The following is a 15,554-nucleotide window of genomic DNA, read 5'->3' as shown; positions in this document are numbered from 1 at the left end:
TCTGTTTCTCGCCCTCTGTTTCAGCCCCTCTGTTTCTCGCCCTCTGTTTCAGCCCCTCTGTTTCTGGCCCTCTGTTTCAGCCCCTCTGTTTCTCGCCCTCTGTTTCAGTCCCTCTGTTTCGCGCTCTCTGTTTCAGCCCCTTTGTTTCAGTCCCTCTGTTTCTCGCCCTCTGTTTCTGCCCGTCTGTTTCCCTCCCTCTGTTTCAGCCCCTCTGTTTCTCGCCCTCTTTTTCAGCCCCTCTGTTTCTCGCCCTCTGTTTCAGCCCCTCTGTTTCTCGCCCTCTGTTTCAGCCCCACTGTTTCAGCCCCTCTGTTTCAGCCCCTCTGTTTCTCGCCCTCTGTATCAGGCGCTTTGTTTCCGCCCCTTTGTCTCAGCCCCACTTTTTCAGCCCCTCTGTTTCTCGCCCTCTGTTTCAGCCACTCTGTTTCTCGCCCTCTGTTTCAGCCCCTCTGTTTCAGCCCATCTGATTCAGCCTGTCTGATTCAGCCCCTCTGTTTCTCGCCCTCTGTTTCTCGCCCTCTGTTTCAGCCACTCTGTTTCTCGGCCTCTGTTTCAGCCCCTCTGTTTCAGCCCATCTGATTCAGCCTGTCTGATTCAGCCCCTCTGTTTCTCGCCCTCTGTTTCAGCCACTCTGTTTCAGCCCCTCTGTTTCTTGCCCTCTGTTTCAGCCCCTCTGTTTCTCGCCCTCTGTTTCAGCCCCTCTGTTTCTGGCCCTCTGTTTCAGCCCCTCTGTTTCTCGCCCTCTGTTTCAGCCCCTCTGTTTCTCGCCCTCTGTTTCAGCCCCTCTGTTTCAGCCCCTCTGTTTCAGCCCCTCTGTTTCTCGCCCTCTGTTTCAGACCCTCTGTTTCTCGCCCTCTGTTTCAGCCCCTCTGTTTCTCGCCCTCTGTTTCAGCACCTCTGTTTCAGCCCCTCTGTTTCAGCCCCTCTCTTTCTCGCCCTCTGTTTCAGCCCCTCTGTTTCAGCCCCTCGGTTTCTCGCCCTCTGTTTCAGCCCCTCTATTTATCGCCCTCTGTTTCAGCCCCTCTATTGTAGCCCCACTGTTTAAGCCCCTTTATTTAAGACACTATTTTCTCGCCCTCTGTTTCAGCCCCTCTGTTTCCGCCCCTCTGTTTCAGCCCCTCTGTTTCTCGCTCTCTGTTTCAGCCCCTCTGTTTCCGCCCCTCTGTTTCAGCCCCTCTGTTTCAGCCCCTCTGTTTCCGCCCCTCTGTTTCAGCCCCTCTGTTTCAGCCCCTCTGTTTCTTGCCCTCTGTTTCAGCCACTCTGTTTCTCGCCCTCTGTTTCAGCCACTCTGTTTCTGGCCCTCTGTTTCAGCCCCTCTGTTTCTCGCTCTCTGTTTCAGCCCCTCTGTTTCCGCCCCTCTGTTTCAGCCCCTCTGTTTCAGCCCCTCTGTTTCTCGTCCTCTGTTTCAGCCCCACTGTTTCTCGCCCTGTGTTTCAGCCTCTCTGTTTCTCGCCCTCTGTTTCAGCCCCACTGTTTCTCGCCCTCTGTTTCAGCCCCTCTGTTTCTCGCCCTCTGTTTCAGCCCCTCTGTTTCTCGCCCTCTGTATCAGGCGCTTTGTTTCCGCCCCTTTGTCTCAGCCCCACTTTTTCAGCCCCTCTGTTTCTCGCCCTCTGTTTCTCGCCCTCTGTTTCAGCCACTCTGTTTCTCGCCCTCTGTTTCAGCCCCTCTGTTTCAGCCCATCTGATTCAGCCTGTCTGATTCAGCCCCTCTGTTTCTCGCCCTCTGTTTCAGCCACTCTGTTTCAGCCCCTCTCTTTCTTGCCCTCTGTTTCAGCCCCTCTGTTTCTCGCCCTCTGTTTCAGCCCCTCTGTTTCTGGCCCTCTGTTTCAGCCCCTCTGTTTCTCGCCCTCTGTTTCAGTCCCTCTGTTTCGCGCTCTCTGTTTCAGCCCCTTTGTTTCAGTCCCTCTGTTTCTCGCCCTCTGTTTCTGCCCGTCTGTTTCTCGCCCTCTGTTTCAGCCCCTCTGTTTCTCGCCCTCTGTTTCAGCCCCTCTGTTTCTCGCCCTCTGTTTCAGCCCCTCTGTTTCTCGCCCTCTGTTTCAGTCCCTCTGTTTCGCGCTCTCTGTTTCAGCCCCTCTGTTTCAGCCCCTCTATTTCAGCCCCTCTGATTCAGCCCCTCTGTTTCAGCCCCTCTGTTTCTCGCCCTCTGTTTCAGCCCCTCTGATTCAGCCCCTCTGTTTCAGCCCCTCTGATTCAGCCCTTCTGTTTCAGCCCCTCTATTTCAGCCCCTCTGTTTCAGCCCCTCTGTTTCAGGCTCTCTGTTTCAGCCCGTCTGTTTCAGCCCCTCTGTTTCAGCCCCTCTGATTCAGTCCCTTAGTTTCTCGCCCTCTGTTTCAGCCCCTCTGTTTCAGCCCCTCTGATTCAGCCCCTCTGATTCAGCCCCTCTGTTTCTCGCCCTCTGTTTCAGCCCCTCTGTTTCAGCCCCTCTGTTTCTCGCCCTCTGTTTCTGCCCCTCTGTTTCAGCCCCTCTGTTTCAGCCCCTCTGTTTCTTGCCCTCTGTTTCAGCCCCTCTGTTTCAGCCCCTCTGTTTCAGCCCCTCCGATTCAGCCCCTCTGTTTCAGCCCCTCTGTTTCTGCCCCTCTGTTTCAGCCCCTCTGTTTCTCGCCCTTTGTTTCAGCCCCTCTGTTTCTCGCCCTCTGTTTCAGCCCCGCTGTTTCAGCCCCTCTGTTTCAGCCCCTCTGTTTCTCGCCCTCTGTTTCAGCCCCTCTGTTTCTTGCCCTCTGTTTCAGCCCCTCTGTTTCAGCCCCTCTGTTTCAGCCCCTCTGTTTCTCGCCCTCTGTTTCTGCCCCTCTGTTTCTCGCCCTCTGTTTCAGCCCCTCTGTTTCTCGCCTTCTGTTTCAGCCCCTCTGATTCAGCCCCTCTGTTTCTCGCCCTCTGTTTCAGCCCCTCTGTTTCTCGCCCTCTGTTTCAGCCCCTCTGTTTCAGCCCCTCTGTTTCAGCCCCTCTGTTTCTCGCCCTCTGTTTCAGCCCCTCTGTTTCTCGCCCTCTGTTTCAGCCCCTCTGTTTCTCGCCCTCTGTTTCAGCCCCTCTGTTTCAGCCCCTCTGTTTCAGCCCCTCTCTTTCTCGCCCTCTGTTTCAGCCCCTCTGTTTCAGCCCCTCGGTTTCTCGCCCTCTGTTTCAGCCCCTCTATTTATCGCCCTCTGTTTCAGCCCCACTATTGTAGCCCCACTGTTTAAGCCCCTTTGTTTAAGCCACTATTTTCTCGCCCTCTGTTTCAGCCCCTCTGTTTCCGCCCCTCTGTTTCAGCCCCTCTGTTTCTCGCTCTCTGTTTCAGCCCCTCTGTTTCCGCCCCTCTGTTTCAGCCCCTCTGTTTCAGCCCCTCTGTTTCTCGCCCTCTGTTTCAGCCCCTCTGTTTCTTGCCCTCTGTTTCAGCCACTCTGTTTCTCGCCCTCTGTTTCAGCCACTCTGTTTCTGGCCCTCTGTTTCAGCCCCTCTGTTTCTCGCTCTCTGTGTCAGCCCCTCTGTTTCCGCCCCTCTGTTTCAGCCCCTCTGTTTCAGCCCCTCTGTTTCTCGTCCTCTGTTTCAGCCCCTCTGTTTCTCGCCCTGTGTTTCAGCCTCTCTGTATCTCGCCCTCTGTTTCAGCCCCACTGTTTCAGCCCCTCTGTTTCAGCCCCTCTGTTTCTCGCCCTCTGTATCAGGCGCTTTGTTTCCGCCCCTTTGTCTCAGCCCCACTTTTTCAGCCCCTCTGTTTCTCGCCCTCTGTTTCAGCCACTCTGTTTCTCGCCCTCTGTTTCAGCCCCTCTGTTTCAGCCCATCTGATTCAGCCTGTCTGATTCAGCCCCTCTGTTTCTCGCCCTCTGTTTCTCGCCCTCTGTTTCAGCCACTCTGTTTCTCGCCCTCTGTTTCAGCCCCTCTGTTTCAGCCCATCTGATTCAGCCTGTCTGATTCAGCCCCTCTGTTTCTCGCCCTCTGTTTCAGCCACTCTGTTTCAGCCCCTCTGTTTCTTGCCCTCTGTTTCAGCCCCTCTGTTTCTCGCCCTCTGTTTCAGCCCCTCTGTTTCTGGCCCTCTGTTTCAGCCCCTCTGTTTCTCGCCCTCTGTTTCAGTCCCTCTGTTTCGCGCTCTCTGTTTCAGCCCCTTTGTTTCAGTCCCTCTGTTTCTCGCCCTCTGTTTCTGCCCGTCTGTTTCTCGCCCTCTGTTTCAGCCCCTCTGTTTCTCGCCCTCTGTTTCAGCCCCTCTGTCTCTCGCCCTCTGTTTCTGTCCCTCTGTTTCTCGCCCTCTGTTTCAGTCCCTCTGTTTCGCGCTCTCTGTTTCAGCCCCTCTGTTTCAGTCCCTCTGTTTCTCGCTCTCTGTTTCTGCCCGTCTGTTTCTCGCCCTCTGTTTCAGCCCCTCTGTTTCTTGCCCTCTGTTTCTGCCCCTCTGTTTCTCGCCCTCTGTTTCCGCCCCTCTGATTCAGCCCCTCTGTTTCAGACCCTCTGTTTCAGCCACTCTGTTTCTCGCCCTCTGTTTCAGCCCCTCTGTTTCTCGCCCTCTGTTTCAGCCCCTCTGTTTCAGCCCGTCTGTTTCAGCCCCTCTGTTTCAGCCCCTCTGATTCAGTCCCTTAGTTTCTCGCCCTCTGTTTCAGCCCCTCTGTTTCAGCCCCTCTGATTCAGCCCCTCTGATTCAGCCCCTCTGTTTCTCGCCCTCTGTTTCAGCCCCTCTGTTTCAGCCCCTCTGTTTCTCGCCCTCTGTTTCTGCCCCTCTGTTTCAGCCCCTCTGTTTAAGCCCCTCTGTTTCTTGCCCTCTGTTTCAGCCCCTCTGTTTCAGCCCCTCTGTTTCAGCCCCTCCGATTCAGCCCCTCTGTTTCAGCCCCTCTGTTTCTGCCCCTCTGTTTCAATCCCTCTGTTTCTCGCCCTTTGTTTCAGCCCCTCTGTTTCTCGCCCTCTGTTTCAGCCCCTCTGTTTCAGCCACTCTGTTTCAGCCCCTCTGTTTCTCGCCCTCTGTTTCAGCCCCTCTGTTTCTTGCCCTCTGTTTCAGCCCCTCTGTTTCAGCCCCTCTGTTTCTCGCCCTCTGTTTCAGCCCCTCTGTTTCTCGCCTTCTGTTTCAGCCCCTCTGATTCAGCCCCTCTTTTTCTCGCCCTCTGTTTCACCCCCTCTGTTTCTCGCCCTCTGTTTCAGCCCCTCTGTTTCAGCCCCTCTGTTTCTCGCCCTCTGTTTCAGCCCCTCTGTTTCAGCCCCTCTGTTTCTCGCCCTCTGTTTCAGCCCCTCTGTTTCTCGCTCTCTGTTTCAGCCCCTCTGTTTCTCGCCCTCTGTTTCAGCCCCTCTGTTTCAGCCCCTCTGTTTCAGCCCCTCTCTTTCTCGCCCTCTGTTTCAGCCCCTCTGTTTCAGACCCTCTGTTTCAGCCACTCTGTTTCTCGCCCTCTGTTTCAGCCCCTCTGTTTCTCGCCCTCTGTTTCAGCCCCTCTGTTTCAGCCCGTCTGTTTCAGCCCCTCTGTTTCAGCCCCTCTGATTCAGTCCCTTAGTTTCTCGCCCTCTGTTTCAGCCCCTCTGTTTCAGCCCCTCTGATTCAGGCCCTCTGATTCAGCCCCTCTGTTTCTCGCCCTCTGTTTCAGCCCCTCTGTTTCAGCCCCTGTGTTTCTCGCCCTCTGTTTCTGCCCCTCTGTTTCAGCCCCTCTGTTTCAGCCCCTCTGTTTCTTGCCCTCTGTTTCAGCCCCTCTGTTTCAGCCCCTCTGTTTCAGCCCCTCCGATTCAGCCCCTCTGTTTCAGCCCCTCTGTTTCTGCCCCTCTGTTTCAGCCCCTCTGTTTCTCGCCCTTTGTTTCAGCCCCTCTGTTTCTCGCCCTCTGTTTCAGCCCCTCTGTTTCAGCCCCTCTGTTTCAGCCCCTCTGTTTCTCGCCCTCTGTTTCAGCCCCTCTGTTTCTTGCCCTCTGTTTCAGCCCCTCTGTTTCAGCCCCTCTGTTTCAGCCCCTCTGTTTCTCGCCCTCTGTTTCTGCCCCTCTGTTTCTCGCCCTCTGTTTCAGCCCCTCTGTTTCTCGCCTTCTGTTTCAGCCCCTCTGATTCAGCCCCTCTGTTTCTCGCCCTCTGTTTCAGCCCCTCTGTTTCTCGCCCTCTGTTTCAGCCCCTCTGTTTCAGCCCCTCTGTGTCAGCCCCTCTGTTTCTCGCCCTCTGTTTCAGCCCCTCTGTTTCTCGCCCTCTGTTTCAGCCCCTCTGTTTCTGGCCCTCTGTTTCAGCCCCTCTGTTTCTCGCCCTCTGTTTCAGTCCCTCTGTTTCGCGCTCTCTGTTTCAGCCCCTTTGTTTCAGTCCCTCTGTTTCTCGCCCTCTGTTTCTGCCCGTCTGTTTCCCTCCCTCTGTTTCAGCCCCTCTGTTTCTCGCCCTCTTTTTCAGCCCCTCTGTTTCTCGCCCTCTGTTTCAGCCCCTCTGTTTCTCGCCCTCTGTTTCAGCCCCACTGTTTCAGCCCCTCTGTTTCAGCCCCTGTTTCTCGCCCTCTGTATCAGGCGCTTTGTTTCCGCCCCTTTGTCTCAGCCCCACTTTTTCAGCCCCTCTGTTTCTCGCCCTCTGTTTCAGCCACTCTGTTTCTCGCCCTCTGTTTCAGCCCCTCTGTTTCAGCCCATCTGATTCAGCCCGTCTGATTCAGCCCCTCTGTTTCTCGCCCTCTGTTTCTCGCCCTCTGTTTCAGCCACTCTGTTTCTCGCCCTCTGTTTCAGCCCCTCTGTTTCAGCCCATCTGATTCAGCCTGTCTGATTCAGCCCCTCTGTTTCTCGCCCTCTGTTTCAGCCACTCTGTTTCAGCCCCTCTGTTTCTTGCCCTCTGTTTCAGCCCCTCTGTTTCTCGCCCTCTGTTTCAGCCCCTCTGTTTCTGGCCCTCTGTTTCAGCCCCTCTGTTTCTCGCCCTCTGTTTCAGTCCCTCTGTTTCGCGCTCTCTGTTTCAGCCCCTTTGTTTCAGTCCCTCTGTTTCTCGCCCTCTGTTTCTGCCCGTCTGTTTCTCGCCCTCTGTTTCAGCCCCTCTGTTTCTCGCCCTCTGTTTCAGCCCCTCTGTCTCTCGCCCTCTGTTTCAGTCCCTCTGTTTCTCGCCCTCTGTTTCAGTCCCTCTGTTTCGCGCTCTCTGTTTCAGCCCCTCTGTTTCAGTCCCTCTGTTTCTCGCTCTCTGTTTCTGCCCGTCTGTTTCTCGCCCTCTGTTTCAGCCCCTCTGTTTCAGCCCCTCTGTTTCAGCCCCTCTCTTTCTCGCCCTCTGTTTCAGCCCCTCTGTTTCAGACCCTCTGTTTCAGCCACTCTGTTTCTCGCCCTCTGTTTCAGCCCCTCTGTTTCTCGCCCTCTGTTTCAGCCCCTCTGTTTCAGCCCGTCTGTTTCAGCCCCTCTGTTTCAGCCCCTCTGATTCAGTCCCTTAGTTTCTCGCCCTCTGTTTCAGCCCCTCTGTTTCAGCCCCTCTGATTCAGGCCCTCTGATTCAGCCCCTCTGTTTCTCGCCCTCTGTTTCAGCCCCTCTGTTTCAGCCCCTGTGTTTCTCGCCCTCTGTTTCTGCCCCTCTGTTTCAGCCCCTCTGTTTCAGCCCCTCTGTTTCTTGCCCTCTGTTTCAGCCCCTCTGTTTCAGCCCCTCTGTTTCAGCCCCTCCGATTCAGCCCCTCTGTTTCAGCCCCTCTGTTTCTGCCCCTCTGTTTCAGCCCCTCTGTTTCTCGCCCTTTGTTTCAGCCCCTCTGTTTCTCGCCCTCTGTTTCAGCCCCTCTGTTTCAGCCCCTCTGTTTCAGCCCCTCTGTTTCTCGCCCTCTGTTTCAGCCCCTCTGTTTCTTGCCCTCTGTTTCAGCCCCTCTGTTTCAGCCCCTCTGTTTCAGCCCCTCTGTTTCTCGCCCTCTGTTTCTGCCCCTCTGTTTCTCGCCCTCTGTTTCAGCCCCTCTGTTTCTCGCCTTCTGTTTCAGCCCCTCTGATTCAGCCCCTCTGTTTCTCGCCCTCTGTTTCAGCCCCTCTGTTTCTCGCCCTCTGTTTCAGCCCCTCTGTTTCAGCCCCTCTGTGTCAGCCCCTCTGTTTCTCGCCCTCTGTTTCAGCCCCTCTGTTTCTCGCCCTCTGTTTCAGCCCCTCTGTTTCTGGCCCTCTGTTTCAGCCCCTCTGTTTCTCGCCCTCTGTTTCAGTCCCTCTGTTTCGCGGTCTCTGTTTCAGCCCCTTTGTTTCAGTCCCTCTGTTTCTCGCCCTCTGTTTCTGCCCGTCTGTTTCCCTCCCTCTGTTTCAGCCCCTCTGTTTCTCGCCCTCTTTTTCAGCCCCTCTGTTTCTCGCCCTCTGTTTCAGCCCCTCTGTTTCTCGCCCTCTGTTTCAGCCCCACTGTTTCAGCCCCTCTGTTTCAGCCCCTGTTTCTCGCCCTCTGTATCAGGCGCTTTGTTTCCGCCCCTTTGTCTCAGCCCCACTTTTTCAGCCCCTCTGTTTCTCGCCCTCTGTTTCAGCCACTCTGTTTCTCGCCCTCTGTTTCAGCCCCTCTGTTTCAGCCCATCTGATTCAGCCTGTCTGATTCAGCCCCTCTGTTTCTCGCCCTCTGTTTCTCGCCCTCTGTTTCAGCCACTCTGTTTCTCGCCCTCTGTTTCAGCCCCTCTGTTTCAGCCCATCTGATTCAGCCTGTCTGATTCAGCCCCTCTGTTTCTCGCCCTCTGTTTCAGCCACTCTGTTTCAGCCCCTCTGTTTCTTGCCCTCTGTTTCAGCCCCTCTGTTTCTCGCCCTCTGTTTCAGCCCCTCTGTTTCTGGCCCTCTGTTTCAGCCCCTCTGTTTCTCGCCCTCTGTTTCAGTCCCTCTGTTTCGCGCTCTCTGTTTCAGCCCCTTTGTTTCAGTCCCTCTGTTTCTCGCCCTCTGTTTCTGCCCGTCTGTTTCTCGCCCTCTGTTTCAGCCCCTCTGTTTCTCGCCCTCTGTTTCAGCCCCTCTGTCTCTCGCCCTCTGTTTCAGTCCCTCTGTTTCTCGCCCTCTGTTTCAGTCCCTCTGTTTCGCGCTCTCTGTTTCAGCCCCTCTGTTTCAGTCCCTCTGTTTCTCGCTCTCTGTTTCTGCCCGTCTGTTTCTCGCCCTCTGTTTCAGCCCCTCTGTTTCTTGCCCTCTGTTTCTGCCCCTCTGTTTCTCGCCCTCTGTTTCCGCCCCTCTGATTCAGCCCCTCTGTTTCAGACCCTCTGTTTCAGCCACTCTGTTTCTCGCCCTCTGTTTCAGCCCCTCTGTTTCTCGCCCTCTGTTTCAGCCCCTCTGTTTCAGCCCGTCTGTTTCAGCCCCTCTGTTTCAGCCCCTCTGATTCAGTCCCTTAGTTTCTCGCCCTCTGTTTCAGCCCCTCTGTTTCAGCCCCTCTGATTCAGCCCCTCTGATTCAGCCCCTCTGTTTCTCGCCCTCTGTTTCAGCCCCTCTGTTTCAGCCCCTCTGTTTCTCGCCCTCTGTTTCTGCCCCTCTGTTTCAGCCCCTCTGTTTAAGCCCCTCTGTTTCTTGCCCTCTGTTTCAGCCCCTCTGTTTCAGCCCCTCTGTTTCAGCCCCTCCGATTCAGCCCCTCTGTTTCAGCCCCTCTGTTTCTGCCCCTCTGTTTCAATCCCTCTGTTTCTCGCCCTTTGTTTCAGCCCCTCTGTTTCTCGCCCTCTGTTTCAGCCCCTCTGTTTCAGCCACTCTGTTTCAGCCCCTCTGTTTCTCGCCCTCTGTTTCAGCCCCTCTGTTTCTTGCCCTCTGTTTCAGCCCCTCTGTTTCAGCCCCTCTGTTTCTCGCCCTCTGTTTCAGCCCCTCTGTTTCTCGCCTTCTGTTTCAGCCCCTCTGATTCAGCCCCTCTTTTTCTCGCCCTCTGTTTCACCCCCTCTGTTTCTCGCCCTCTGTTTCAGCCCCTCTGTTTCAGCCCCTCTGTTTCTCGCCCTCTGTTTCAGCCCCTCTGTTTCAGCCCCTCTGTTTCTCGCCCTCTGTTTCAGCCCCTCTGTTTCTCGCTCTCTGTTTCAGCCCCTCTGTTTCTCGCCCTCTGTTTCAGCCCCTCTGTTTCAGCCCCTCTGTTTCAGCCACTCTCTTTCTCGCCCTCTGTTTCAGACCCTCTGTTTCAGCCACTCTGTTTCTCGCCCTCTGTTTCAGCCCCTCTGTTTCTCGCCCTCTGTTTCAGCCCCTCTGTTTCAGCCCGTCTGTTTCAGCCCCTCTGTTTCAGCCCCTCTGATTCAGTCCCTTAGTTTCTCGCCCTCTGTTTCAGCCCCTCTGTTTCAGCCCCTCTGATTCAGGCCCTCTGATTCAGCCCCTCTGTTTCTCGCCCTCTGTTTCAGCCCCTCTGTTTCAGCCCCTCTGTTTCTCGCCCTCTGTTTCTGCCCCTCTGTTTCAGCCCCTCTGTTTCAGCCCCTCTGTTTCTTGCCCTCTGTTTCAGCCCCTCTGTTTCAGCCCCTCTGTTTCAGCCCCTCCGATTCAGCCCCTCTGTTTCAGCCCCTCTGTTTCTGCCCCTCTGTTTCAGCCCCTCTGTTTCTCGCCCTTTGTTTCAGCCCCTCTGTTTCTCGCCCTCTGTTTCAGCCCCTCTGTTTCAGCCCCTCTGTTTCAGCCCCTCTGTTTCTCGCCCTCTGTTTCAGCCCCTCTGTTTCTTGCCCTCTGTTTCAGCCCCTCTGTTTCAGCCCCTCTGTTTCAGCCCCTCTGTTTCTCGCCCTCTGTTTCTGCCCCTCTGTTTCTCGCCCTCTGTTTCAGCCCCTCTGTTTCTCGCCTTCTGTTTCAGCCCCTCTGATTCAGCCCCTCTGTTTCTCGCCCTCTGTTTCAGCCCCTCTGTTTCTCGCCCTCTGTTTCAGCCCCTCTGTTTCAGCCCCTCTGTGTCAGCCCCTCTGTTTCTCGCCCTCTGTTTCAGCCCCTCTGTTTCTCGCCCTCTGTTTCAGCCCCTCTGTTTCTGGCCCTCTGTTTCAGCCCCTCTGTTTCTCGCCCTCTGTTTCAGTCCCTCTGTTTCGCGCTCTCTGTTTCAGCCCCTTTGTTTCAGTCCCTCTGTTTCTCGCCCTCTGTTTCTGCCCGTCTGTTTCCCTCCCTCTGTTTCAGCCCCTCTGTTTCTCGCCCTCTTTTTCAGCCCCTCTGTTTCTCGCCCTCTGTTTCAGCCCCTCTGTTTCTCGCCCTCTGTTTCAGTCCCTCTGTTTCGCGCTCTCTGTTTCAGCCCCTCTGTTTCAGTCCCTCTGTTTCTCGCTCTCTGTTTCTGCCCGTCTGTTTCTCGCCCTCTGTTTCAGCCCCTCTGTTTCTTGCCCTCTGTTTCTGCCCCTCTGTTTCTCGCCCTCTGTTTCCGCCCCTCTGATTCAGCCCCTCTGTTTCAGACCCTCTGAATCAGCCACTCTGATTCAGCCCCTCTGTTTCAGCCCCTCTGTTTCAGCCACTCTATTTCTCGCCCTCTGTTTCAGCCCCTCTGTTTCTCGCCCTCTGTTTCAGCCCCTCTGTTTCAGCCCCACTGTTTCAGCCCCTTTGTTTCAGCCCCTCTGTTTCTTGCCCTCTGTTTCAGCCCCTCTGCTTCAGCCCCACTGTTTCAGCCCCTCTGAATCAGCCCCTCTGATTCAGCCCCTCTGTTTCAGATCCTCTGTTTCAGCCCCTCTGTTTCTTGCCCTCTGTTTCAGCCCCTCTGTTTCTCACCCTCTGTTTCAGCCCCTCTGTTTCAGTCCCACTGTTTCTCGCCCTCTGTTTCAGCCCCTCTGTTTCTCGCCCTCTGTTTCAGCTCCTCTGATTCAGCCCCTCTGTTTCTCGCCCTCTGTTTCAGCCCCTCTGTTTCTCGCCCTCTTTTTCAGCCCCTCTGTTTCTCGCCCTCTGTTTCAGCCCCTCTGTTTCAGCTCCTCTGTTTCAGCCCCTCTGTTTCTCGCCCTCTGTTTCAGCCCCTGTATTTCTCGCCCTGTGTTTCAGCCCCTCTATTTCTCGCCCTCTGCTTCAGCCGATCTGTTTCAGCCCCACTGTTTCAGCCCCTCTGTTTCTCGCCTTCTGTTTCAGCCCCTCTGATTCAGCCCCTCTTTTTCTCGCCCTCTGTTTCACCCCCTCTGTTTCTCGCCCTCTGTTTCAGCCCCTCTGTTTCAGCCCCTCTGTTTCTCGCCCTCTGTTTCAGCCCCTCTGTTTCAGCCCCTCTGTTTCTCGCCCTCTGTTTCAGCCCCTCTGTTTCTCGCTCTCTGTTTCAGCCCCTCTGTTTCTCGCCCTCTGTTTCAGCCCCTCTGTTTCAGCCCCTCTGTTTCAGCCCATCTCTTTCTCGCCCACTGTTTCAGCCCCTCTGTTTCAGACCCTCTGTTTCAGCCACTCTGTTTCTCGCCCTCTGTTTCAGCCCCTCTGTTTCTCGCCCTCTGTTTCAGCCCCTCTGTTTCAGCCCGTCTGTTTCAGCCCCTCTGTTTCAGCCCCTCTGATTCAGTCCCTTAGTTTCTCGCCCTCTGTTTCAGCCCCTCTGTTTCAGCCCCTCTGATTCAGGCCCTCTGATTCAGCCCCTCTGTTTCTCGCCCTCTGTTTCAGCCCCTCTGTTTCAGCCCCTCTGTTTCTCGCCCTCTGTTTCTGCCCGTCTGTTTCCCTCCCTCTGTTTCAGCCCCTCTGTTTCTCGCCCTCTTTTTCAGCCCCTCTGTTTCTCGCCCTCTGTTTCAGCCCCTCTGTTTCTCGCCCTCTGTTTCAGCCCCACTGTTTCAGCCCCTCTGTTTCAGCCCCTGTTTCTCGCCCTCTGTATCAGGCGCTTTGTTTCCGCCCCTTTGTCTCAGCCCCACTTTTTCAGCCCCTCTGTTTCTCGCCCTCTGTTTCAGCCACTCTGTTTCTCGCCCTCTGTTTCAGCCCCTCTGTTTCAGCCCATCTGATTCAGCCTGTCTGATTCAGCCCCTCTGTTTCTCGCCCTCTGTTTCTCGCCCTCTGTTTCAGCCACTCTGTTTCTCGCCCTCTGTTTCAGCCCCTCTGTTTCAGCCCATCTGATTCAGCCTGTCTGATTCAGCCCCTCTGTTTCTCGCCCTCTGTTTCAGCCACTCTGTTTCAGCCCCTCTGTTTCTTGCCCTCTGTTTCAGCCCCTCTGTTTCTCGCCCTCTGTTTCAGCCCCTCTGTTTCTGGCCCTCTGTTTCAGCCCCTCTGTTTCTCGCCCTCTGTTTCAGTCCCTCTGTTTCGCGCTCTCTGTTTCAGCCCCTTTGTTTCAGTCCCTCTGTTTCTCGCCCTCTGTTTCTGCCCGTCTGTTTCTCGCCCTCTGTTTCAGCCCCTCTGTTTCTCGCCCTCTGTTTCAGCCCCTCTGTCTCTCGCCCTCTGTTTCAGTCCCTCTGTTTCTCACCCTCTGTTTCAGTCCCTCTGTTTCGCGCTCTCTGTTTCAGCCCCTCTGTTTCAGTCCCTCTGTTTCTCGCTCTCTGTTTCTGCCCGTCTGTTTCTCGCCCTCTGTTTCAGCCCCTCTGTTTCTTGCCCTCTGTTTCTGCCCCTCTGTTTCTCGCCCTCTGTTTCCGCCCCTCTGATTCAGCTATCTGTTTCAGACCCTCTGTTTCAGCCACTCTGTTTCTCGCCCTCTGTTTCAGCCCCTCTGTTTCTCGCCCTCTGTTTCAGCCCCTCTGTTTCAGCCCGTCTGTTTCAGCCCCTCTGTTTCAGCCCCTCTGATTCAGTCCCTTAGTTTCTCGCCCTCTGTTTCAGCCCCTCTGTTTCAGCCCCTCTGATTCAGCCCCTCTGATTCAGCCCCTCTGTTTCTCGCCCTCTGTTTCAGCCCCTCTGTTTCAGCCCCTCTGTTTCTCGCCCTCTGTTTCTGCCCCTCTGTTTCAGCCCCTCTGTTTAAGCCCCTCTGTTTCTTGCCCTCTGTTTCAGCCCCTCTGTTTCAGCCCCTCTGTTTCAGCCCCTCCGATTCAGCCCCTCTGTTTCAGCCCCTCTGTTTCTGCCCCTCTGTTTCAATCCCTCTGTTTCTCGCCCTTTGTTTCAGCCCCTCTGTTTCTCGCCCTCTGTTTCAGCCCCTCTGTTTCAGCCACTCTGTTTCAGCCCCTCTGTTTCTCGCCCTCTGTTTCAGCCCCTCTGTTTCTTGCCCTCTGTTTCAGCCCCTCTGTTTCAGCCCCTCTGTTTCTCGCCCTCTGTTTCAGCCCCTCTGTTTCTCGCCTTCTGTTTCAGCCCCTCTGATTCAGCCCCTCTTTTTCTCGCCCTCTGTTTCACCCCCTCTGTTTCTCGCCCTCTGTTTCAGCCCCTCTGTTTCAGCCCCTCTGTTTCTCGCCCTCTGTTTCAGCCCCTCTGTTTCAGCCCCTCTGTTTCTCGCCCTCTGTTTCAGCCCCTCTGTTTCTCGCTCTCTGTTTCAGCCCCTCTGTTTCTCGCCCTCTGTTTCAGCCCCTCTGTTTCAGCCCCTCTGTTTCAGCCCCTCTCTTTCTCGCCCTCTGTTTCAGACCCTCTGTTTCAGCCACTCTGTTTCTCGCCCTCTGTTTCAGCCCCTCTGTTTCTCGCCCTCTGTTTCAGCCCCTCTGTTTCAGCCCGTCTGTTTCAGCCCCTAAGTTTCAGCCCCTCTGATTCAGTCCCTTAGTTTCTCGCCCTCTGTTTCAGCCCCTCTGTTTCAGCCCCTCTGATTCAGGCCCTCTGATTCAGCCCCTCTGTTTCTCGCCCTCTGTTTCAGCCCCTCTGTTTCAGCCCCTCTGTTTCTCGCCCTCTGTTTCTGCCCCTCTGTTTCAGCCCCTCTGTTTCAGCCCCTCTGTTTCTTGCCCTCTGTTTCAGCCCCTCTGTTTCAGCCCCTCTGTTTCAGCCCCTCCGATTCAGCCCCTCTGTTTCAGCCCCTCTGTTTCTGCCCCTCTGTTTCAGCCCCTCTGTTTCTCGCCCTTTGTTTCAGCCCCTCTGTTTCTCGCCCTCTGTATCAGCCCCTCTGTTTCAGCCCCTCTGTTTCAGCCCCTCTGTTTCTCGCCCTCTGTTTCAGCCCCTCTGTTTCTTGCCCTCTGTTTCAGCCCCTCTGTTTCAGCCCCTCTGTTTCAGCCCCTCTGTTTCTCGCCCTCTGTTTCTGCCCCTCTGTTTCTCGCCCTCTGTTTCAGCCCCTCTGTTTCTCGCCTTCTGTTTCAGCCCCTCTGATTCAGCCCCTCTGTTTCTCGCCCTCTGTTTCAGCCCCTCTGTTTCTCGCCCTCTGTTTCAGCCCCTCTGTTTCTGGCCCTCTGTTTCAGCCCCTCTGTTTCTCGCCCTCTGTTTCAGTCCCTCTGTTTCGCGCTCTCTGTTTCAGCCCCTTTGTTTCAGTCCCTCTGTTTCTCGCCCTCTGTTTCTGCCCGTCTGTTTCCCTCCCTCTGTTTCAGCCCCTCTGTTTCTCGCCCTCTTTTTCAGCCCCTCTGTTTCTCGCCCTCTGTTTCAGCCCCTCTGTTTCTCGCCCTCTGTTTCAGTCCCTCTGTTTCGCGCTCTCTGTTTCAGCCCCTCTGTTTCAGTCCCTCTGTTTCTCGCTCTCTGTTTCTGCCCGTCTGTTTCTCGCCCTCTGTTTCAGCCCCTCTGTTTCTTGCCCTCTGTTTCTGCCCCTCTGTTTCTCGCCCTCTGTTTCCGCCCCTCTGATTCAGCCCCTCTGTTTCAGACCCTCTGAATCAGCCACTCTGATTCAGCCCCTCTGTTTCAGCCCCTCTGTTTCAGCCACTCTATTTCTCGCCCTCTGTTTCAGCCCCTCTGTTTCTCGCCCTCTGTTTCAGCCCCTCTGTTTCAGCCCCACTGTTTCAGCCCCTTTGTTTCAGCCCCTCTGTTTCTTGCCCTCTGTTTCAGCCCCTCTGCTTCAGCCCCACTGTTTCAGCCCCTCTGAATCAGCCCCTCTGATTCA

Source organism: Chiloscyllium punctatum, chromosome 21 (genome assembly GCF_047496795.1).
Source record: "Chiloscyllium punctatum isolate Juve2018m chromosome 21, sChiPun1.3, whole genome shotgun sequence".
Lineage (NCBI taxonomy): Eukaryota > Metazoa > Chordata > Chondrichthyes > Orectolobiformes > Hemiscylliidae > Chiloscyllium > Chiloscyllium punctatum.
Note: the sequence above shows the minus strand (reverse complement) of the source record.